We start from the raw sequence: 21,577 nt of genomic DNA, 5'->3' as shown, positions 1-21,577 counted from the left end.
CCATGGAGACTTGTGCTCATGACTGAGCACTCAAACTCTGGCTTATTCTGAAAGGTCCACCCCCACTCCCCACGCCCTACTGTAAAGGCTGCTCACAAGATACCTCTGCCTCAGAAGAGTTTTAATCTATTGTATTCTGTGTATTTCCCTTCCTCTCTATTCTTTACCTACTAGAAGTGTCATATAGCTATGGCTGCTGCTAACCTATGCACTGCCTTTGTAGAATGACAAAGGCACTCTTTACTCAAAATACTTCACATCCATTGGTCAGAAACTGTCGTAATGTTAGAATAAGATGCTGCTTCCCTGGTAGCTCATGTGGTCAACAATCTGCCTGAGATGCAGGAGTCCCAGATTCGATCCCTGGGTGTGGAAGATTTCCTGGAGTAGGAAATGGCAACCATTCCCTGGTGGCTCAGAGGTTAAAGCAGTCTTCCTGCAATGTGGGAGACCAGGGTTCAATCCCTGGGTCTGGAAGATCCCTTGGAGAAGGAAATGGCAACCCACTCCAGTGTTCTTGCCTGGAGAATCCCATGGACGGAGGAGCCTGGTAGGCTACAGTCCACGGGGTCGCAAAGAGTCGGACATGACTGAGTGACTTCACATACCAGTATTCTTGCCTGGAGAATTCCATGGACAGAGGAGCCTGGCGTGCTGCAGTCCTGGGGGGTCACAAAGAGTTTGACAGGACTGAGCAACCAACACTTTTATCTATCAGAAAATTGACATAATAAATATGTCTACCATATTTACTCTGTGAATGATACCACCTTACCTAGGCTCCTTGTGCAGTGTACAATCTGATTGCATGTCCATGGCAGGTCTGATTACCAAGGAAGAGGGAGACAACCAGAAGCCAGGGAAGCACAGCTTGTTCAATGCTCTTGTGAACAATGTGTGTGTATGTGCAGGGTCAGGGGTGATGGTGTGTTCCCTTTCTTTGAGTTCTGACCAGTAGCTGAGCCCAATGCTCAGATTTAAGACTATGACGCCCCCTAAAAAACTGTCTTCGAGGAATTAGGAACCACTGCTCTCCTGTTGGGTGAATTCCTGAAACATGCAGAGCTCAGATCAGACCAGCAGGGAGAGGCAGTGGGCAGGTTTTGCCACTTGAAGGCACATGTGTTATGCCATTCTCTTCAGAGACTTGTAAGTCTGACTTCTAATTAGCACATTGTATAGGACTGACTCACTGCAAATTCCATGGATCCATGGTGAAGTAGACCAAGATCAACCATCTAATATGAAAACAGATAATATAAAAATAAATAAAAATTCTAAGTTTTTTCACATAGCTCAATGAATCATGTTATACACATCCTGGGGTAAGCACACCCCACTTTGTAGACGATCTAGAACCGGTTACTCTCCTTACATATCTGTGCAAACAAAGCTAATTGATTACAACCCTCCCCCTGAGCCTGGAGGCACCTTGATACTCCGTTACAACATAGTGGTTGCTAGGTGAGGCAGGTTGGCAAACTATGGTGGGAAGGCCTTATCCTGCCTGCTGATGTTTTTATAAATAAGTTTTATTGGGACACAGCCACACTCACTTAATTATGGATTGTCTGTGGCCACTTTCCCACTCCAGTGGCAGAGTTGAGTAACTGCCACAGAGACCATAGAGTCCAAAAGCCTAAAATCCTTATTATCTGACCCTGTATGGAAACGTGGGAAAGCTGATCCCTGTTTTAGGAAGCCAGTATTGATCACTGTGTGTTGGTAACGAAAGGTAGACTGGCGTGCCATCCCAGTTCACGAACTGGGCTAGAATTTGGAGAATAGCTCATTCATTCATTGTGCTCAGGAGGCCATGCTTGGCCTTTCTTTCTTCCATAGGTACCTAATCTTTGCTAGCTCTCTTAGAAATCTAAACCATTGGTCACAAGGACACAAAGAAGTGAGTGTGAGTGAAACCGGTCACCTGAAGTCCATGTCCAACACCGTACACTCAGCAGTGTCCACTTCACTCTCTGCTACCTGCCACCCGCCCCTCAGCACAGGTAACAACAGCAAAGAGGCCTCCACTGGTAGAGGGCTGCAAAGATGCTACGTATCACTTGGGGGCTGTGGGAATCTTTGCTGAAATGTTTAAATTTCCCAAGAGGAAATTTTTAAAATTCAAGAGTTGAGGTGGCAATTGGGAAAGGATCTGAAATGGTTTGTTTCCACTAGTTCTGACAGTTTCCAAGTCTGACAGCACTTCCCTACCCCTTCCTCTTTGGTTTTAGCCATTTCAAGTAGGAAAGAGAAAAGAGAATCAGTAAGAGCTGATAAAGGAGGGGAAGCAAAAAGGAAGGCAGAACAAGAGAGATTATTATGTTCTGAAACATAAAAATTGTTTCTATACACTAACGTGGTTGAATTTGAACCTAAATAAAGTCCACCCCTGACACATTTTGGCAACTCTCAAAATCTGTAAGGTACCAACCTGAGTCATTGCGTGTGTGCCTGCGTTCTCAGTCACTCAGTCATAACTCTTTGCAGCCCCATGGACTTAGCCTGCCAGCCTCCTCTGTCCATGGGAATACTGGAGTGGGTTGCCATTTCCTCCTCCAGAGGATCGTCCGGTCCAGGGATGGAACCCGCGCCTCCTGCATTGGTGGCCCACAGAGGCTAAGAAATTTCCCAGGAGCGAAACGTCCTTAAGGCAGAGTGCTGCAAACGACCTAAGCCTGGTGAAACCACTCACAATCAGTGCAGAGTGTGGCCACCTGGAGCTGAGCCGTGGAAGCCTTCTGCCCCCTCCCTCGCCCTGGGCCCCCGCCCCTCGCCTTCTGTCCAGCCCCTTGCCCTCCATCCGCCCCCAACCACGCACAGCGTCTGAGTTTAATTTGGAGATGGTGAGAATTGGCAGTAAAATGGCCAAAGTTGGTCTTTGAAAGGCGTCCGATCCTGGATGATAGGAATGCTGTTTTGGTCAGAAATCCAAAGATAAAGGCCGGTGCTCCCTCTTTTCTTGTGGACGCCTGTGGCTTCCGACGTCGTATTTGAGCACTTCGGAGACTCTAGTGGTAGCGCTCACTTCTCTGTGGCCCCGGGAGGCAGCAGCAAGGCCATTCCCACAGCTTAGCAGGAGCAAAGGTCGTGACAGAGGGTTTTCTTGGAGAGACTCACGGCAGAAATACAGCAGTGGACATTCCCATTTCCTGACGGAATCTGCAGTGTGCACGCCAGAGGCCAGTGGTTAAGGTAGGACTACATCTGATTGTTATGTTTTCGCGTTTGTTTATGCCTGCATGCCCTCTTTTGGGAATTGCTACTTTCCTTTGCATAATGAGATTCCAGTAGGGCTATTAATTAGGAGGCTTGGCTTTCTAGCCACAGAGGCGGTCACTGTTGGGACACAGGGTTCTCCCTGGTCTTCTTAGGCTCACACCCTGGGCTGTGTGTGCCCAGAATACAAAAACCTGACCAGTCTGTTACTAAAGCCATTTCTCAAGGCTGTTTATGTAGTTGGTAACATTGGGAGTCAAGATATTGTCTCCTCCTGGACAAAAAGCAGGTTTGCTTGCTATAAAAGCAGTGGTTCCCCAGGCTTAGTGATAGGTGTTCTTCTAGGTTAGGCCATCTTGGCTGCTCTGCTGAGACTGGGGGAGGCCTGATGCAGGCTTGATGCTGACAGTCTGCTGCCTGCTGTGCTGTAATGAGGTTTCTTGTCTCTGTTCCCTCTCTTCTGGCAACATGAAACAAATAGCAACATTGGAAAAGACCCAGATGCTGGGAGGGATTGGGGGCAGGAGGAGCAGGGGATGACAGAGGATGAGATGGCTGGATGGCATCACCAACTCTATGGACATGAATTTGGGTAAACTCCGGGAGTTGGTTATGGGCGACAGGGAAGCCTGGTGTGCTGCGATTCATGGGGTCGCAAAGAGTCAGACACGACTGAGCGACTGAACTGAACCTAACTTGAAAGTAGGGTAAAATCTAATCAGAGAGGGTGGTCTTTTGATTTCCAGAAACAGACCCAGACTAGGCTTCTCTGAAATCCTTTTTAGGGATTGATGTAGAATTGGGAGAGAAAATATCATGCATTTTCCTGAATTTGCGACTTGTGTAGATGATCTGGCAGCTAGAAAGGTCAGAGTTTGATTTACACTTTATAAATGCAGTTGCTGTGCCCGTTTTGCAGATCTTTCCCCATTAAGGCTTTGGTGTGCTCAAGTTGTATATAGGAAGAACGCTTATTCAAATGCGAACCTGCTGTGCACACACCCTACCCCCACCTCACCCCCATTTCCACCTGTATGCGATGAAAACCACTACCCACCCCTTGATTTTTTTTTCCCCCTATTGTCAAGGGATGCTGACCAAAGTGTAAAAGTGAGTGCCACAGCAGAGCTAACAGTTTTGTAACCTGGGGCCTGCCCAGGCTGTAGTACATGTCCACGGGCACTGAAACTGCCACGCCATTGAACTTGGCACCTGCGTCTGAGGGGACACCTGTCACATTCCCCTCTCCCCACACTCCCAACTTGAGAGTGAACTTTCTGAGCCTGTCTGATGGATTGCCTAAGTTTTGCCAGTAAATAAACCTCTGAATATTTAATTTCCAGAAGTCAGTGTGAGTTTGGGCTTGTGGTCCTTTTAATTTCAGAATTTAGGTCCTGCTAACTGCTACTGCTAAGTCATTTCAGTCATGTCCGACTCTGTGCGACCCCAGAGACTGCAGCCCACCAGGCTCCCCCGTCCCTGGGACTCTCCAGGCAAGAACACTGGAGTGGGTTGCCCTTTCCTTCTCCAATGCATGAAAGTGAAAAGTGAAAGGGAAGTAGCTCAGTTGTGCCCAACTCTTAGCAACCCCAAGCCTACCAGGCTTCTCCATCCATGGGATTTTCCAGGCAAGAGTACTGGAGTGGGATGCCATTGCCTTCTCCAATTTAGGTCCTAGGCTTCATATAATGCAGATTTCAGTACTAAAAGAAAAACTGAGGTTCATTGGAGATGTCTTGACTACCTTGGTGAGTCTGGTAGGTACAGCTATGAAACCAGATTTTGTTAATGGGGTGTCTTTCAATAAACTATCTGGGGGTGAGTGAGTCCTGTTACTCTTCATCTGCTCAGTAGGACAACTGTTTGTACCTTGCACAAAGGCATCATATATCCTAATGCTGGCCCTGGTTTGGGGCCATGAAGAAAAGGTCTAGAAGATGGTAGTGGTATCCCCTCCTCCCCCAGTCATTGACTCTACACCAACCACCACTTACCTGAAGATTGATTGTTAAATGAAAGAAAGTGAAAACCTCACTGGTTCTGTTGGGCTCTGTTACTCACAGCTGAATTAAATTCTGTAATAGTGAATGATTAAGGAAAATCTCCAAGGGCACAGAAACAGAGAAGCTTTCCTTCTAGGAGCATGGATGATGTGCCTGGCCTGGGTTTGAGCCTGATCTGTTATCCTGCTCTGTGCCCCTGTCACTGTACATCAGGTGCCCAATGTCCAGGCAGGACTGCCTAGCTCTGAGCACCCCACCCTCTGCCATGTGGTGATGTCTTCTATGTTCTGCCTTGGGCTTCAGGTCCTGGGTGTAACAAATATGGGAGATTTTCATCCTCTCTTACAGAGTGTATAGACTGGAGGAATGAGAATTACCTCTCTGGTAGGATGGGCACAATTCTGAAAGAAAAAATTTAGCTTATTTCCTGGACACCAGAACTCAAAGTCTGGTGATAGCTGACCATTCCCTCTTCAGCAAGGTCCATGGAAAGGCTTTCCCTGGAGGAGCCCAGAGACCTATGGTTTCATTTCAGATGCCATCTTCCCCCAGGTAAACGTGGTTCAGAGGAGTCCTGCCCAATAACACTGACGGATTTGGGGCCAGGTTTTAATTTTTCTACAGATAGTTTTTGCCATTTATTTTAAATCTCTTCATTGTGAGCTATAGCAGTCATAGAGAAAAGTATATAGAACATAATACACAATTTAATTTTTCTGCAAAGTAAATGCATCAGGTCAAGAAGTAAAACACTGCTATTCCCCGCCCCCCATCCCTCCTATATATCCCTTCTCTGCTGCAGTTCCCCCTTTCAAAGATCATTGCTGTCCCAACTTTTATGGTCAGTCACGTCTTTGTTTTCCTTTAAAATTTGACTATATAAATAGACATCCATGGACAATATTGTTTGAGTTTTTTGTGTCAAAGTCTTTAAGTGTATAGAAGTGGATCCATACAGCATGTGTTCTTTGTGTCTGGCTGCTTTTATCAACACAGTGTGCGTGAGGTTCCTGCACATTATTGCACACAGCTATAGTTAATTGTCACTCTAGTATAGTATTTGGGCAATCAACAGGTGTTTACACATCCACCTAGCTTGTTACCTGTTTGGGGATTTGATGACTACATCAGCTCTGAGCATTCTCATCTGTGTCTCCCTGTTTTCAAGCACACACATTTAAGTAGGCTGGATACCTTGGAGTAGAATGACCAGGTCATAGGTTATGTTCCTTTAACTTTACTGGATGATGACAAGGTGATTCTGTTGATTTATACTCCCATCAGCTGTGTGTGGGAAGTCTCAGTGCCTCACGTTCTCTCTGATGCTTGGTAATGCTAATCTTTACAAGTTTAGCTTTTATTTTGGTGTGCATTGGTATATAACTGTGTGTGGACATGAGATTTTTTTCTAGCCTAAATTTATTATCAGATTAACTCAATTTTTATTACAAATTTCAAATGTACAAGGAATAATGTACACAGAACACCCACTTACCTACCATTAAGTCAGTAATTACATATTTTGGCATATTTATTCTTTACCTATTTTGTGTGTGTGAATCATATAAAAAATTATGATAAGACTCACTCTTAAATATGACCCTCTTAAGAAGATGGATATTTTACTGTTTAAACACAATAACCAAGAGAAGTAACAATAATTACATAGTATCATACAATATTTAGTCCATATTGAAATTTCCTCAATTGACACAAAAATGTTTTTTATATCTAGTTAAAAAGAATAAGGATCCATTCAGATACTTTGCATTTGGTTAGTACATATTTAGTCTCTTTTGTTTTGATGACACTATAGGCCAGTTGTCTTGAAGAAACATCACATTCTGCATTTGTCTGATGTTCCCTCTTGGTGTCTCACCTGTTCTTCTCTGATAATTTTTGTAAATTGGAAGTTAGGTGTAAAGGCTTGACTAAACTAGTCTCATTGTTTTAATTCACATCTGTTGGATTTCCAGTAAGACTGAACACCTTTCCATATATTTGTTGGCCATTTAGATTTCTTGTGATGTGCCTATTCAATTCTCTGGTCTATTTTTCTACTCTGGTGTTTCTCTCTTTCTTACTGATTTGTGGGAGTGCCTTATTGTTGGTATGAGCTGTGTCAACTGAAAAAAGTACACAACCAAAAAGTTGAGAATTATCTTATTCAGTGGAAAATCTGAGGATTTTAGCCCAGGAGGCAGCGTCTCAGATAGCCCTGAGGGACTGTTTCAAAGAGGTAAGGGAGGAGTCAGGATATTTAGGGGTGTTGCAACAAAAACCAGGTAGTTAGAACATTAAAAGATTGCTATTAATTAAAAATAGACATCTCAAGTTAATGAATTTAGTACTTTTCTGTGCTGGGGAAGATTCAAGAGTCTAGGCTCACTGATACCTTCTTTTTTTTTTTTATAAGAACCGTAACTATCTAGGGCCAATATCCTGTTGTTGTTTTTCCTCCCATCCTATATCCCCTAAGGGTGCACTGTCTAGGCAGTGGTAGTGGCTGATGGCCTGATAGCCCTACTGATATGGCGGGTGACATTCTATGTCAACAGTTGAAAATGTCTTCTCCCACTTGGTGGTTTGCCTTTTCACTTTTATAAGCATATCTTTTGGTGAGCTTAAGTTCTTATCTGTAATGTCCAGTTTATCAATATATTTATATATCTATGACCTGTTTAAGGAACTTTTGATAACCTGAGGTCTAAAAGATAGTCTTCTAGATTTTCTCCTCAGTTGCCTTTAGTCACTGGATGTAAAGTCCTCTGGGAAATGTTTTTACATATGGTGTGAGATACAGGAAAGGCTTCATTTCTTTCCCCGCAACATCAGGTTTATTGAAAAATGGTCCTGGGCTTCCCCGGTGGCTCAGTGGTAAAGAGTCCACCTGCCAGTGCAGGAGACATAGGGTTTGATTTGTGATCCAGGAAGACCCCACATGCTGACGGCAACGAAGCTCTGTGCCACAAGTATTGAGCCTGCACTCCAGAGCCCGAGAGCTGCAACTCCTGAGCCCGTGTGCCCAGAGCCTGTGTTCCACAACAAGAGAAGCCCAGGCAATGAGAAGCTCCACAACTAGAGAAAAACCTGTACAGCAACGAAGACCCAGCATAGCCAAAACTAAACAAATAAAATAATAAATGTTAAAACATGGTCCTTTCCCATGAGCTACCTTCATCCTGAGCCAAGAGTCCCTATATGTGTGGGTTGAGAGATCTCCAGTATACACAGTGTTCTATTTTTCTATTCTTGTGCCAACATGTTTTCTTAGTTACTGTACCTTTATACTAAATCTTGACATCCAGCTGTTCAAGTTCTTCCTCTGTATTACTTCAGGAATGCCTTGGCTCAGATTTTGACATTTTATACAAGCTTCAAACCTGAGCTTCCCTTTTGGAATAAGGATCGTGGGGTTATTAGTCTTTCCTGGGCTATGTGTTCAGAAGTGATTTATCTAAATTCCTAGTTGGTCCTTTCCAGGGAATTTGCTATCCATGGCTTAAATAAAGATCTGGTTTGAGCTCATGCAAGTCCAGTGTTTGGAATCCCCACAGTTGCTAAATTCTACTTCTCAGAACAGGCTGAAGTATAGAAATTGAATTTGAAATATCTGGTGAATTTTTAGGACAAGTCACCTGACCTCTAGAAATGGATAGCTGACAAAGAGGTCATCCTCCTCTGAGGACTGCACCCTGGAGAGAGAATGAGCTTTGAAGTCAGGTTTGGGGGTTCAGTTCTTGGGTATACCAGCTACTAGTCATGTGATGTTGGCCAAGTTAGTTAATATCCCCATCCTCAATTTGTGTCCATGCTAAGTCATTTCAGTCATGTCCAACTCTTTGTGACCTGTAGCTATGAACTGTAGCTTGCCAGGCTCCTGGCAAGCTTGCCAGGTTCCTTGTCCGTGGGATTCTCCAGGCAAGAATACTGGAGTGGGATGCCATGCCCTCCTCTAGGGGATCTTCCTGACCCAGGAATTGAACCCACCTGCTTCTCTTGGCAGGCATGTTCTTTACCTCTAGCACCACCTAAGAAGTCCATCCTCGTCAGTAAAATGGGATAATAATAGTATCTACATCATGGGTATTCGTGGGAGTTACGAGATAATATATGAAAAGTTCCTGGCATAGAGTGAGTGCTTGGAAAATGTTAACCATTCTTCTTTTTTTCCTTTTAATATTTATTTTTAATTGATTGATGATTGGTTTACAACATTGGTTTGATTTCTGTGATACATCAATGTGAATTAATCATAGGTGTACCTATGTTGCCTCCTTCTTGGATCTATTTCCTACCCCCCACCCATTTCCACCCCTTAGTTTATTACAGAGCCCCAGTTTGAGTTCCCTGAGCTGTACAGCAAATTCCTGTTGGCTATCTATTTACATATGATAGTGTATATACATCCATGCTACTCTCTCCATTCATCTCACCCTCTCCCACTTCTCCCCCAGCCTTGTCCATAAGTCTGTTCTCTATGTCTGCATCTCCATTGCTGCTCTGTGAACAGATTCGTCAGTACCATCCTTCTAGTTTCCATATATATGTGTTAATATATGATATTTGTTTTTATCTTTCTGACTTACTTCACTCTGTAAAATGGGTTCTAGGTTCATTCACCTCATTAGAAGTGACTCAAATGCATTCCTTTTTATGGCTGAGTAGTATTCCATTGTATACATGTACCACAACTTCTTTATCCATTCATCTGTCAGTGGACATCTAGGTTGCTTCCATAAAAATATGGAATGCTTCAAGAATTTGTGTGTCATCCTTGCACAAGGGGCATGCTAATCTTCTCTGTATTGCTCCAGTTTTTGTATATGTGCTGCAGAAGCGAGCATGCCATTATTCTTGAGAAGAATTTCTCTTCCCTCCCATGGCTTTGAGACTCACGTGGGAAGATGGCAGATGGACATTCCTCCTGCGTTTCTAGATGCAGAGGGCTTTCCTCTGCACAGTCAGCAGCAGGGTGATCTAATATCATCTGCCCCTCAGCAGTACAGAGGGGAAAAATGGTTTATGTTCTTGGCTGAAAACTAGGGAACGAAAATGAAAGAGCCCCATGGAGCAGAGCAGTAAGATATCTGTAAGAGACTGGATAGCAGTGAGACAGAGACAGAGAGAGAGAAAGACAGGGAGGAGTGAACGACTGAGTGTGTGTTTGTGTGTCTGCATGTATGTATATATGTATGTATGATTCCCTGGAGCACACTGGAGGGGGCCGAGGACCTGGAGGAGAGAAGAGATGTGATCCTGGGCAAGTCAAAAGGCTGGGTTGGGGGATGGTGTGGGGTAGTCACCCAGAACAGCTCACACGCCCTGGGGCAGCCAGCCTGCCCCGCAAACAAGGCTTGCCAGAGAAGTGGCTTTGGCTGTCCTGGCTTCAGGACCATTCCCCAAAGGCTACCACTACCTCGGAAGCCCTTCTAGAAACAGGGAGGTAGCAGTATAGGAGGGACAGTCCTAGTCCAGCACTGGGACAGAGGAGGCTGCACTTGTTGCGCTAAAATGGAAATATGTTTGCGGTGCGCTGAACAGGGGTTCCAGTTACACAATCACACAGGTACAATGGCACAGTTACACCTCTACTCTGATCCCATCTAACAGTCAATGCATGTGTGGGCAATTGTCTGTCTCAAAAGGTTCAAGAGGTTATTTCCATGGCATAAAAGTTATTTCTGGTTGGAATTACTTGTGCCTTTTATGTCCCTCTGTTTTCTGCATTTGTATGCTGTATCTGCAGATTTTTCTGGTTGTATGAATTTTTATATTACTTTTATAATTAGAATAAAAAGAGAAGAAACATCATTAGGATGTTGCCTTTAACTTGTCTGGAGTGGGGGTAGATTCATGGGTTTCTGTTAGAGTCAGTGTTTGGGATCAAGCGTCACTCGTATTATGCATGTAATAAGTATCGTACTTACACACCTGTTACAGGTTTACCTTCACGTGTTGGCCTCTGCTGCTGCGGCTGCTAAGTCGCTTCAGTCGTGTCTGACTCTATGCGACCCCATATACGGCAGCCCACCAGGCTCCCACATCCCTGGGATTCTCCAGGCAAGAACACTAGAGTGGGTTGCCATTTCCTTCTCCAATGCGTGAAAGTGAAAAGTGAAAGTGAAGTCGCTCAGTCGTGTCCGACTCTTTGGACCCCGTGGACTGCAGCCCACCAGGCTCCTCCATCCATGGGATTTTCAGGCAAGAATACTGGAGTGGGGTGCCATCTCTAAAACTGGAAGGAGGCCCACATTTAGCAGCTGGTCCAGCTGGTCCAGCTGCTAAATGTGGGCCTCCTTCCAGTTTTAGAGTGAAACCCCACCCCCACCTAAACCTTAAAGGTGTGGCTAAGGTTGTTTGCATGCAATATGGGAAAATAAAACCGGAAGGTTCTGTCTGGATTGGGGAAACACAAGTGGGCATCTTTTGTCTAGTTGTCCTCAGTGTCTGGCGGTGATGTTTGTATAACATCAGTCAGTGTTGCCTTTTGCAGTTTACAGTGGGGGCTGCCCAAGAAAATTAGGGGTTCATTTTCTCAAGTAACAGATGGAGGGAAGAGTGGGGCTGGTATGGTGGCTCCAGAGGTCCTCAGTGACCAAGCTCTTCTTGTCTCTGCCCCAGTACTGGGCTCACAAGACCAGGGCTGGACCTTCAGCCATTGTGTCCCTGTTTAAGCTGGGACTGGATGAGGGGAGAACAGACATGGCTTCCAAGAGGCCTCACCCCAAAGCCTGTACTTGTATTTAGTGACATCTGATCTGCACAAGAGGCTCAGAGGTAGCGAAGTTGGTAAAGAACCTGCCTTCCAATGCAGGAGATGCTAGAGACTCGGGTTTGGTCCCTGGGCCAGAAGGATCCCCTGGAGGAGGAAATGGAAACCCACTCCAGTATTCTTGCCTAGGAAATCCCATGGGCAGAGGAGCCTGGTGGGCTACAGCTCATGGGGTCACAAAGAGTCGGACATGACTAAGCACACACTGTACTGTAATCATCCAATCTTCACAAGAGGCTCAGAGTAGTTAGCTTATTTATTTATATATACATAAATAAATAGATGTTTTATTTAAATATTTATTTTTATAAACAAACAACCTGGCACATTGTCCAGAGGTCTGTTTCTAAAGAGGGGGAGAAGCTAGATCCCAGGCAGGCAATAAGCCATCTCAGATATTCTAAAAGCTCTGCTTTTCACAGCAATGTCCATACTTCATAGTGTTCCAGAGACTTCAGGATCAAGGTAGACTTTTGAAAAACTGGAAACCTAAAGGTGTTACAAAGAGTGTCCTGGGAACTCTGCTCAACAAGATGGTTCTTTTGCTGCAGTTGGTCAGTCAGGGTCCTCCCCATGTTCACCCTCAGGGCAGAGCGCAGCAGGTGGGCTGGCATCTGTCAGTGCTCAGTGGTCTCAATGCAGATGAACAAGGAAAGCCAGCACAGGAGCAGAAAGTTCTTATTTGTCATGCCCCTGTTGCCTCTGTCCACAAATGGTTGGGCCCCTGAAATTCTTTTGACAGTGTAGTTGCAGATTTTGAGTATTACTTTACTAGCATGTGAAATGAGTGCAATTGTGCGGTAGTTTGAGCATTCTTTGGCATATTTTGCCAACATTCTTTGGCATATTTTGCCAACATTCTTTGGCATACTTTGCCAACAAAGGTCTGTCTAGTCAAGGCTATGGTTTTTCCAGTAGCCATGTATGGATGTGAGAGTTGGACTGTGAAGAAGGCTGAGCACCGAAGAATTGATGCTTTTGAACTGTGGTGTTGGAGAAGACTCTTGAGAGTCCCTTGGACTGCAAGGAGATCCAACTAGTCCATCCTAAGGGAGATCAGTCCTGAGTGTTCAGTGGAAGGACTGATGTTGAAGCTGAAACTCCAATACTTTGGCCACCTGATGCAAAGAGTTGACTGATGCTAGGAAAGATGCTGATGCTGGGAGGGATTGGGGGCAGGAGAAGGAGGGGACGACGCAGGATGAGATGGCTGGATGGCATCACCAGCTCGATGGACATGAGTTTGGGTAAACTCCGGGAGCTGGTGATGGACAGGGAGGCCTGGCGTGCTGCAGTTCATGGGGCCGCAAAGAGTCGGAGACGACTGAGTGACTGAACTGAACTGAAAGTTGCAGATAGCTTCCCTAGTGGCTCAGCAGTAAAGAATCCACCTGTAATGTGGGAGATGTGGATTCGATCCCTGGGTCAGGAAGATCCTCTGGAGAAGGAAATGGCAACCTGCTCCAGTATTCTTGCTTGGAAAATCCCATGGACAGAGGAGCCTGGCAGGGCTACAGTCCATGGGGTTGCAAGAGTCAGACACGACTTAGTGACTAAATCACCAAAGTTGCAGATATTCTTGGCATTGCAGTTTCTAGAAGGAACCCGCTACAGTTTTGTGGGGTGGGGTAAACCTTGAGCAGTGAGACCCAGGGACCCCCCAATGACTTTTCCTACAAAAAACTCATCTTGTATGACAAATGATTAAGGTAGAACTGTCACAGAATCTCTCTTCTAAACATGTACTCCTTGAAATATGGAAAAATTGTGCTAATACATTATTTGGGCCTGAAAATAATGGTCTCTTTCAAAGCCCGGATGGGACAGCCTGTAATTGCAGAGAACCTGCTGACCAGAATTAGGTGAGGCAGAGGGCAGTCCACGGAAGGAAACATAAGGCTGGCTTTAAGAGCTGATTCCATTCTTAGAGAGCATGGGAGAAGCTGCCCCTGGGAGGAATTCCCAGGCAAAGGTAGCATTTAGAAGGGAGGTGGTTTCTCAGGAGGCAGATTTTGGGTCTACAAGTTGCTTCAGGATGTTACATAAGAGGAAACTGAGCCATCTATTGGAGAAGGCAATGGCAACCCACTCCAGTACTCTTGCCTGGAAAATCCCATAGACAGAGGAGCCTGGTAGGCTGCAGTCCACGGGGTCCAAAGAGTCGGACACGACTGAGCGACTTCACTTTCACTTTTCACTTTCATGCCTTGGAGGAGGAAATGGCAACCCACTCCAGTGTTCTTGCCTGGAGAATCCCAGGGATGGTGGGGCCTGATGGGCTGCCGTCTATGAGGTCGCACAGAGTTGGACACGACTGAAGCAACTTAGCAGCAGCAGAGCCCTTTATTCCACCCCCACCCAGTCTGCATCCCTCCCAGTCTAAACTTTGAAAAAGAAAAGATCACATCAGGGCTATGACTGCTTTGAGATCTAAGGGGCTCATGGAGTGTTCTAGCGTTGCTTGTTCCCTAGCTCTGGAAAACTTCTACCTTGAAATGAGAAATGGGAGATTCCCCTGGATCTATGTCCTGGTAGCTTAGTTGGTAAAAAATCTGCTTGCAATGCAGGAGACCAGGGTTTGATCCTTGGGTCGGGAAGATGCCCTGGAGAAGGAAATAGCAACCTAGTGCAGTGTTCGTGCCTGGAAAATCCCATGGACAGAGGAGCCTGGTGGGCTGCAGTTCATGGGGCAGCAAGAGGTGGACACGACTTAACGAGTAAACCACCCGGATCCACGTCCCTCACTCAGCTCACAAAGGCATCCTGGAACCTCCCAGCAGGTCACTGCCCTTCTCTCAGCCCTCTTCTGCCCTCTGCTGGAAGGTTGCTGCCAGCACCACTAGAGGTGACAGCTTCTTAGAGCTTTTGGTGAATTCTTGATAACTTTGGACTGTAACTGAGAAACTGACATACAGGTTACAGATTTTTGTACTTATAACTGAATACTAAGTAAAATCAATGCTATGTTAACATAGAATGGGCATCTTCAGTGTTAACAAGCTACTGATGAAGACAGTTGCTTTTTAACTGAACTATCAACCAAGAAAAAAGATAGTAAATTTCTTGTACTAAAAAAAGAAAAGCTTATTGATGGCTATACTGTAAAAGATATTGTGCTCATTCTTAAAGGGACACATAGAATGAGTTATACAGCTTCTGTTTGCAGTGAGTTTATAATCACATGATCTAAGAGGAGGAGAGGCAATTACAAAACCAGGCAATTCAGAATAAATTGCATGAGAGAGTACCAGACCATGATGGAACTCAGATGAGGGAGCGCTCAGGTTCAGTTAGAGATCATAGAGGTCTTGGACAAGCAGCAAAGGCACCTAGGTTGTGAAGAGGGGAGTGTTCCAGTGACAAATGAACTGTAGGAACAAGGTCTCCGCAGAGGGGAGAATGGAGGAATGGACTGTTTGGAACTGGAGAGTGGTCAAGTGTGTCCAGAGAATAGAGTACCAGACTGTGATATACTCTGTTGTGGGAATGAACTTCTCTTTTCCCTCTTTATTCCATATTCAGGTATTGTTTTATATTCATGGTTGATAAACTGAATCTACTTATTGTCACTCTTAACTATATAGACACACACATCTAGAGATGTATACACAAGTATAAAATAGCTTATGTTTATTTATGTACCCAGGTGTTTGTAAAATAGTGGAATGAGATTGTTTTAGGTTTCTTAGAGACTAATCCTGAGATCTAGCGAATAGTTCATGTGGGGTTGGATCAATAAAGGCTATGCAATAAGATCATGTTTTGAAATAGGAATCATTCCCCACCCGCCATTTAATCTTTTTATTGTGAAATGAAACCAAATGCACAAAACTACAAAAGTCTAGCTTAATGAAGTATTGCAAAGTGAATATCCACCTTGTGTGAACAAACATCCAAACACAACTACTTTCTATAGCAATTACTTCCTCACAAATGTCTCCTTTCTTTCTAGTTTGTTGTGTAAGTGTGTAATTCTAGACACCGTCATTCAGTAGTATCTGCCCTTTGGAAGTTTATGTGGTATGTCAGGTCACTTTTAATCTACAGGTTCCCCCTCCATTCTTTTCTTTAAAATTTATTGGTAGAAGAGCCTTGGCCACTTGACTTGTCATTTGGTTTGGGGGCTTTGTTTTGGGTTTTTTGGGCCATACTGAGTGGCATACAGGATCTTAGTCATAGTTCCCCAACCAGGGATGGAACCTGTGCCTCCTGCAATGGAATCGTGGAGTCCTAACCACTGGACCACCAGGGTTAGGACTTCAAGACTGGACCTCTCCCAGTCTTGATAGAGTAGTCTTATGTAGGAGATGAACCTTGTCAAGCGGCTTGGCCTATGCCCCTGGTTGTGTCTCAAACGTTTGAGATTGTCCAGATTTCCTTCTTTATTTCTAGTGGCTCCTAGTAGTGAAGGGTGTGTCAAAACTCTTAAGTATCCCAAAGGGAAGATTGCAGTCAGCACCTAGATGCAGGTCAGTTGGAAGCTGGACCTTTAGGCAACAGCTTGGAAAATAAGTAGTTAGGCCCCTTCTAGGGAGAAACTGCAAAATAGGCATTGTTGTCTGTTATTCTGCCCTTGATGTACAGGCCTGGAAGAGTATTTGCTGTGGATGTCCGGGACTCCTGAATCAATCCCCATTGCTGTGAGAGACTGGCGATCTGGGGAGATGTTTCTCAGGCAGTGGCAGCAAAAACTGGCGTACCAGACATGCGTACAAACTCCTTCTAGGGAGCTACTGGTGACCCAGAGTGGGCAAAGGGAAAGGACAGGGGAGGTTTCACATGATCTCTAGATAATCACAGATGTGTGCAGAGTTAGAAGCCTGACCCTCAGGCAGCAGCTTTTGAAGTTTGCAAATTAGACCCCTTTCAGGGAAAGATGGGGAAATGGCCCTTTCTGCCAGCTCTTTCTGCCTTAAGCCCCGAGGGCATAGCCGTGGTGAGTGCTTGCACCTTTAGTAATAGCTGCTTTGCTGGCTGTAGTCTTGTGGGTTTCATGCATGCAAACCTTGTTGGTTGGCTTTCAGAGCTAGGTATTTTGGGGGACCTGTCCCTTAGGTGAGAGACTTTCAATATGGGTTCCAAACTCTTCTCTCCTCAGGGAGAAGCTGGGAGTTAGGGGTTCTCTCCAGTTGTATGGCACTGAAGAAGCGACTTAGCAGCAGCAGCAGCAGCACTGTAGCAGGGTTTATGATGGGAGTGTGTCTCAGCCCTTCTTACATGTTTTGATGTGGCTATTTTCTTGTTTGCCCAGTGTGGAGGAGTTGCTTATGTGCTGGTGGTTTAGTTGATAAGTCGTGTCTGACTCTTTTGTGACCCCATGGAGTGTATCCTGCCAGACTCCTCTGTCCATGGGATTTGCCAGGCAAGAATACTGAAGAGGGTTGCCATTTCCTTCTCCAGGGGGTCTTCCCAATCCAAGCATCAAACTTGTGTCTCCTGAATTGCAGGTGGATTCTTTACTGCTGAGCCACCAGGGAAGCCTGCAGTTGCTTAGGTAGATTCCAAATTTCTTTCAGAAGTAATTGCTCTATGTGTCCAGGGGGCGGTGGGATGGGAGGTGGTGCTCAGGACCCTTCCATGTCACCATCTTAAAAGATTGTCCTGATGATACGTACTCCTTTTCCTTCTTTCAATTCATGGGTTGGCACATCCAGTGAAAGAACCTAATTCACATTCATGGGTCTGAATATGAAGTATGCGAGACTGACATATGAAGCTTTATCTTTCCATGCTCTGGAGGGTTGGAAGGCAACTAGAAAGAGGTTTGGCATGGATGATGAATGCTAGTTTGCCAAACCCACTACAACTCATGGGTCAAAGGAAAAATCATAATGTAAATTTAAAATTATTTAGCACTGAAAACTAAAAGCACAATGTATTCAAACTTGTGAGGTACACTTAAAATTATACTCAGAAATCAATAGCTTATGTCAGAAAAGAAAGGATCAACATCAGTGAGCTAAGATTCCAGCTTCAAAAATTTAAGAATAAACCTAGCATATCATACCTAGTGAAAAATAGCAGTTTAGAAATAAGAGCTTAATTCAATAATTATACATAGCAAATAAAGAAACAATAAGAAAATAAAAACCAAGAATTGGTTCAGTTCAGGCAAAATTTATCCCATACAAAAAATAAAAGCTATAGGTTAACAATAATAGGAATGAAAAGAGAAAAACAACTACAGATATGTACAGATTGTGATAATAAAAGGATACTATGGACAACTTTTTGTCATTATATTTGAAGACAGTCTAAATAACTATTCATAGAAATGTAGAAATGAATTGGTAGTTAACGTCATTTTTTCTTCAAAAAAATCACCAAGTTCAGGTTTTATAAGTGACTGCCAAACTTTCAAACACGAGACAATTCTGATTATAAGCAAACCCTTTTAGAGAATTTAATTCAACAAGAGCTGGATTTTTAATATGAAGATCCCTATTTTTAAATGTTGGCAACTATTGAAACATTTGTGTCAGTGCAGGCAAAACAAAGTATGTCTGCAGGCTGGTTTGAGCCCACAGTCTGCCAGTTTGCAACCCTTGATCTAAACTTTACAGAGCTGATCCAAGTCATGGTGCAATTAAATTGAACAGTTTAGGTCTAATGGTAAGGAAACTTGCTTACCTTATGAAATTATGAAACATGGAATTATGTTTCATAAATTATGGAATTATGAAACATGGACAGAACTTCCATAGGTGGTTGTAGAAATAGTCTCTGAAGACTAAAAATCACAGCTAACTGTAGTGTTCCTGATAAGAGTGATACACAGCCCTGCTTGGAAGCAGGAAGATGAACAGGATGACCTTTCTGGGTTGTTTAATGGATTGTCTAGCCTATCGAACAAATTCAGTTTTCTTAATACTTTCCTTCTGTGTTATCATCTGACCCAATAATAAATGCAGTGATCTGATGCTTCATGGAAACATTCTGGCTTCAGAAAAAAATCGTTATAGTTCAGTTCAGTAGCTCTGCTGCTGCTAAGTCACTTCAGTCGTGTCTGACTCTGTGCGACCCCATAGACGGCAGCCCACCAGGCTCCCCCGTCCCTGGGATTCTCCAGGCAAGAACACTGGAGTGGGTTGCCATTTCCTTCTCCAATGAATGAAAGTGAAAAGTGAAAGTGAAGTTGCTAAGTCGTGTCTGACTCTTCACGACTCCATGGACTGCAGCCTACCAGGCTCCTCCATCCATCGGATTTTCCAGACAAGAGTACTAGAGTGGGTTGCCATTGCCTTCTCCGAGTTCAGTAGCTCAGTCATGTCCAACTGTTTGTGACCCCGTGGACCGCAGCACGCCAGGCCTCCCTGTCCATTACCAACTTCCAGAGCTTACCCAAACTCACGTCCATTGAGTTGGTGATGCCATCCAACCATCTCATCCTCTGTCATCCCCTTCTCCTCCTGCCCTCAATCTTTTCCAGCATCAGGATCTTTTCAAATGAGTCAGCTCTTTGAATCAGGTGGCCAAAGTATTGGAGTTTCAGCTTCAGCAGCAGTCCTTCCAATGAACACCCAGGACTGATCTCCTTTAGGATGGACTGGTTGGATCTCCTTGCAGTCCAAGGGACTCTCAAGAGTCTCCTCCAACACCACAGTTCAAAAACATCAATTCTTCGGCACTAAGCTTTCTTTATAGCCCAAGTCTCACATCCATACATGCCTACTGGAGAAACCATAGCCTTAACTAGACGGACCTTTGTTGGCAAAGTAATGTCTCTGCTTTTTAATATGCTGTCTAGGTTGGTCATAACTTTCCTTCCAAGGAGCAAGTGTCTTTTAATTTCATGGCTGCAGTCACCATCTGCAGTGATTTTGGAGCCCCCCTAAAAGTCTCACTGTTTCCACTGTTTCCCCATCTATTTGCCATGAAGTGATGAGACCAGATGCCTTGATCCTAGTTTTCTGAATGTTGAGCTTTAGGCCAACTTTCTCACTCTCCTATTTCACTTTCATCAAGAGACTCTCTAGTTCTTCACTTTCTGCCATAAGGGTGATGTCATCTGCATATCTGAGGTTATTGATATTTCTCCTGGCAATCTTGATTCCAGCTTGTGCTCCATCAAGCCCAGAGTTTCTCATGATGTACTCTGCATATAAGTTAAATGAGCAGGGGGACAATATACAGCCTTGACGTACTCCTTTTCCTATTTGGAACTAGTCTGTTGTTCCATGTCCAGTTCTAACTGTTGCTTCCTGACCTGCATACAGGTTTCTCAAGAGGCAGGTCAGGTGGTCTGGTATTCCCATCTCTTTCAGAATTTTCCACAGTTTATTGTGATCCACACAGTCAAAGGCATTATAGTATTTAGGTCTAATTTAGGGCCCAGAATCTTCTGTATTGTTAATTATTTGCATTTGTTAGGAGAGATGATATAATGTAGTGGTTAACAGCATGCACTTTAGGGGAAGACTATTTTAGTTCAAATCCTGGCTTTACCACTTCATACCTATGTGACCTCTCTGTGTCTCAGTTTCCTCACCAGTAAAATGGGAACAAGACAGATTGGATCCCTATACTTTTCTTTTTAATTTATTTTATTGAAGTGTAGTTTACTTACATTGTTGTACAGCAAAGTGATTCAGTTATACATATATATGTACATTCTTTTTCATACTCTTTTCCATCATGGTTTATCCCAGGATATTGAGTATAGTTCCCTGTGCTATACAGTAGGACCTTGTTGTATATGCATCCTGTATATAATATTTTGCATCTGCTAGTCCCAAGTTCCCTCCTTACCCCCTCCCCCTTAGCAGCCACAAGTCTGTTCTCTACATCTGTGACTCTTTCTCTTTTGTAGATAAGTTCATTTATGTGCTGTTTTAGATTCCACATATAAAGTGATATCATAATATGGTATTTGTCTTTCTCTCTCTGACTTATTTCCCTTTAGTATGATAGTCTCTAGGTTCATCCATGTTGCTGCAAATGGCATGATTTCATTCTTTTTTATGGCTGAGTAGTATTCCTTTGTATACGTGTATCACATGTTTATTCCTTTGTCTGTTGTTGAACATTTAGGGGATCTTAGCATATGCACCTTCTAGTTGTGGGAGACATTAAAAAAAATACGTAATATATGTTAGCAGACTCTATTTCCACATTCTTGAATCTGGACTTGATTGCATAATTTTGCTTGGCTAATGGAATGAGGCAGAAGTGATGGAGCTCCAGTTCCAAGACTGGACCTCGAGTCTTTGTCTATTTCCACTCATTTTCTTGTAATTCTGTTACTTCCAGGAAAGGGATGTGCCCTGCCTGGCTTGATAATCACAGGAGGAAGCTGAAAAGATAGGGCCATCTCAATTAAATTTAGCCTAGATTATGTGACCCCTAGCTAACTACTCCCCACTCCAGTACTCTTGCCTGGAAAATCCCATGGGCGGAGGAGCCTGGTAGGCTGCAGTCCGTGGGGTTGTGAAGGGTCGGACACGACTGAGCGACTTCACTTTCACTTTTCACTTTCATTCATTGGAGAAGGAAATGGCAACCCACTCCAGTGTTCTTGCCTGGAGAATCCCAGGGACGGGGGAGCCTGGTGGGCTGCCGTCTATGGGGTCGCACAGAGTCG

General features: G+C 44.2%; 1 long non-coding RNA gene and 1 other non-coding gene across 15 annotated transcripts in view; one reads left to right on the top strand and one right to left on the bottom strand.

The window, feature by feature from the left end:
- The first annotated feature begins 2,656 nt into the window (after nucleotides 1-2,656).
- The window catches only part of LOC147374366 (uncharacterized), a 162,966-nt gene continuing 144,045 nt past the window's right edge, over nucleotides 2,657-21,577 (top strand). For 4 of the 14 annotated variants that reach the window (XR_015162680.1, XR_015162679.1, XR_015162678.1 and 1 more), the window contains exon 1: nucleotides 2,666-3,195. This is a non-coding gene — a long non-coding RNA (uncharacterized LOC147374366). Of the gene's footprint in view, nucleotides 3,196-21,577 lie in introns of all 14 variants that reach the window. The other 10 variants (XR_015162671.1, XR_015162681.1, XR_015162675.1 and 7 more) reach the window with 9 other exon arrangements.
- Nucleotides 9,963-10,069, bottom strand: LOC147374368 (U6 spliceosomal RNA). Its single transcript, XR_015163338.1, has one exon. It is a non-coding gene; the product is annotated as a U6 spliceosomal RNA (small nuclear RNA).

Source organism: Bos grunniens, chromosome 4 (genome assembly GCF_055505025.1).
Source record: "Bos grunniens cultivar Pamir isolate PY7600 chromosome 4, Bosgru_T2T1.0, whole genome shotgun sequence".
Taxonomy (NCBI): domain Eukaryota; kingdom Metazoa; phylum Chordata; class Mammalia; order Artiodactyla; family Bovidae; genus Bos; species Bos grunniens.
This window is presented reverse-complemented; position numbering and strand designations above follow the sequence as displayed.